This window comes from Bombus pyrosoma, unplaced genomic scaffold (assembly GCF_014825855.1).
Source record: "Bombus pyrosoma isolate SC7728 unplaced genomic scaffold, ASM1482585v1 HiC_scaffold_4710, whole genome shotgun sequence".
Taxonomy (NCBI): domain Eukaryota; kingdom Metazoa; phylum Arthropoda; class Insecta; order Hymenoptera; family Apidae; genus Bombus; species Bombus pyrosoma.
In genome coordinates, this window is record NW_025219969.1 from 656,205 (window position 1) to 659,842 (window position 3,638).

Below are 3,638 nucleotides of genomic sequence, written 5' to 3' on the forward strand. Positions count from 1 at the left end.
AAACTTTAATTTTTGTTAAATTTTATTGGTATAATAAATATTAATAAACGCTCAATTAATTTTAATATTTTTATTTCTGCTTAATGTATAAATTATTATGTAAAAAAATTAAAATACTGTTTTGGCTTAATAATCAACACCATTATTAGTATTACTCAATTATTATTAATACATGTAATACATCTTATTTTTATCAAATTATTTTACTACTAACTAATAATACTAATTATTAATAACTAATAATACTACTAACAATTCTTAAATTTTGCGATCAAAGTAAATTTCAGATATTTTTAAAACATATGGCAATCCTTAAAAATTTATTAGACATGTACAATCTATGAGCATTTTTAAATTATTAGAGTTATAAAATTAGCACTTCAATACTTACTTTCTTCATTAGTAACGTTATTATCATGTAATCACACAGCTTTTGTTTTCATACAGAATAAATCTTACACTTCTTAATATTTAATATGTATGACTTTCTATGACTACCTTCTTACTGATTGTTATCGTGGTCAGCAGTAACAAACTGATGGTTTACATAGGGACCTTCCTTATTTGCTTGCTTTGCTGAATTGTAAAAAATTGGTATCATGCTTCAAATGACTTTATACTGAAATTATTTGTATGGTATGCCCATTTCCTTATCACCCTTTATTTTTCTTTCTCCTTCTGCAGAAGAGTTAAGACCATTTGTATCCTCCCTATATTTGTCCATTATACATCCTACATATTTTCACAAATAACGAAAAATAGCAAGGACAAATATAGCCTCAATGTATACAGTCATCATCACAATGAAATGTGAATCACCTCTTGCAGGTCTAAAATATTAAACGTGAAACGATGATCTTAATTTAGAATAGATTATAGATACACAATCTGCTTGTTTCTTCCTTTCTTAGCAATGATCTGTTCCATTGTCAAACAAGTATTTCCTTCAGTAGCCGGATGAAATGCAAATTTATATTGTATTATGCTTATCATTATACTGCAAGTGCTTTGAATTACTGAAATTGCAGAACCATTTCCCTGTCATTGAATGCAAAACATACAGCACGAACACGTTTTCCATTATTAAAAAATGCCATACAAATGTCTCATCCATTGTATTAAAGTGTGATAAGAGATAGACACAGCACCAGGTCTGCAGCTCATAATACAACAAGTTGCACCAGTTTCTCAATTTTCCCCAACTATATTCAATGTTTACAATTAATCATCCTTCATATAAAATTGTTACCTTTATCCAAAGCATACCACCTCTCTCCCTCTCTTTAAAAATATGACCTTTTTCATCTTAATCAATGTGAGGTGGCGACTGTGTATGTGTGAAATGGGGTATTAGTCGTTGCTGGTTGTAGATGCCTCTGCTGTTGGGGTACTGCAGTATTTTTCTCCTGTGAGAAAATCATTTTCGAGGATCTTCGATGTGGCGGTGGATACTCGTCGCTACGGTGCGCGTCGTCGTCGTTTCGTGTTCGTCGTCGCGATAGAGGCCCAAGTTTTCCACAGTCGTAGGTTCGCGGTTTTAAAGTCTCACTAGCGCTATAACAGTCACACCTCTGTTTCGAAGTCGATCATCACATCACGTCGGGGTCACCAGTTGAGGTGGCTGTGTATGTGAGTAGTCCGTGGTATTAGTTGCTGCTGGTTGTAGATGCCGCGCTGCTGTTGGGGGGTACTGCAGTATTTTTCTCCCTATTTAAGAAAAATAGTGGAAGAAAAATCGGACTTCGGTCGCCGGGATTCGAACGTTCGTAACCTAAGGGCGCTAACCACTGCGCTACCGTCGTCCGTTGCTAATTAGTGGCGATATTTGTGTTGTCGAGTGCCGCCACAAATGTCTCCCAAAAACGGATTTAGTAGAAAGTATACGACATCTATAACGATCCAATTAGGAACTACCAGAGCATGTGTATTTTAAGCGGACCTTTAACCGTTGATTAAACGGCGTTCTCTATCCAAGCCTGGCTGAAACATAATTACTCACACCCCCAATAACCCACCTCTAAATCATTTTACTCAACATACCATGCAAACACGAATCCGACGCGTTCCAGGAATAGAATCAACTGCCTGTAGTTGTTTAGCTGTACAATTATTTCGGATACTCCTGCAGTACAAAACAGACACCCAAACGACAATATTTCAATACAAAAATATTTAAGACAATAGTTATAAAAGCATGATACTTAACACCGCACTTGACATCATGTATAAGTAAAAATAAATTTCTTCAAACAAATTTCAAGTTAAATCTTTAACTTGTGTAATTATATCAAACTTGTTCAATTAACAACGAGCTATTTCCATCATGTTTTGACAACTGACTCATCGATGATGTATTTCCTTGGAATTGAAAAAGGAATGTGCATAATTTTGTTCTCCATCAACACTCAAAATATTATCTACATGCTATACTTAGGGATTCAATTTTAAAATACGTTGCTTCATTTTCCGTCACTGCTTTCCTACTATCAGTATGTAAAAGATTTTTCACAGTATCCATCAATCCGCAATTTGTATAAATATTATTGCAGTTTCTCGCGTCACTCGAACTGTAATATAAACCAGTCTTTTATTTCCATTACTCTTCTGCATACCATTTGTCAGGAACAATACATTTTATTTGTTAATCTAATAACATGTGAAGTTCTTCATTTGTTCTAACATCAATCAATGGATAAGTGAAGAAAATATTGAAATCTGTGAAAATAAGTATCTAGTAATATGACTTCCGAACCGAGATATTTATTGCAATGTTTGTCAAATTTCAAAGTAATTTCCTATCCATATTAAACATATTTCATATATGTGCATGTCTATTATTTTGATTAGTTGTGCTACTTGCAGTAATTCGCCATTCTGGATCATCTAGATTCAACAAAGATGCATTCAATTTACTCCATACCTCAAAAAGCTCTTATTGTAATTCAAATGGGAAGATAGAGATCTGCGGCGGTATTCAGCTTGTTCAACTTTGAACAAGTCATATTGATAAGCCAGAGTAACTCACATACAACTTGGCGGTACAAGCGTTGAAAAAACTTTTCTGGACCTGAGAAAATACATTTGCACAGATAACGAACAAAAGGGATTAGAGCTCACCAAATAAGACTTGCTACGATTTGTTGTAGCTTGTCACAATAAGCCTATGTGTATCGCGCATCAGACGATTTTGGAATTAGTTGATGCTTGGATGTTCAAGATACGGAAACGCGGACTGATGAGACGTTTATGTACAATTTGATCATGGTGCAACCCATCGTCAGTCAGAAAACTTCATGCACGATTTTCTAACAACAAAGACTTTTCCCCTTTGTTTATCCCATACCAATCCTCTCTTGTCACTCCTTATCTCATATACAGACAGGCCAAATAATGTCGCCGATGACGGCCAACAGCCTGGACACATGTACGGGACTCTTGCCTGCGACAGAATTTTGTTATGTGTAGTATGCTGGACTGAAAAGGATCTTCCGCATTAATATGACGAATTAGAAGATTGCAGAAAAATTGTAAACATTTTCCAAATTTTATTAATTTCTGTTTATTTCTATAAAAGTCTACAAAACTGTTAATTAACATTAAGCAAATATACAAAATCTTGACGTATAATGGAGCAAATA

General features: G+C 34.4%; 1 protein-coding gene across 1 annotated transcript in view; it reads left to right on the forward strand.

Annotated features, from left to right (window-relative positions):
* Positions 1-3,638, forward strand: part of LOC122577433 — a gene marked incomplete at its 5' end in the record, with an annotated part of 702,209 nt that overhangs the window by 509,284 nt on the left and 189,287 nt on the right.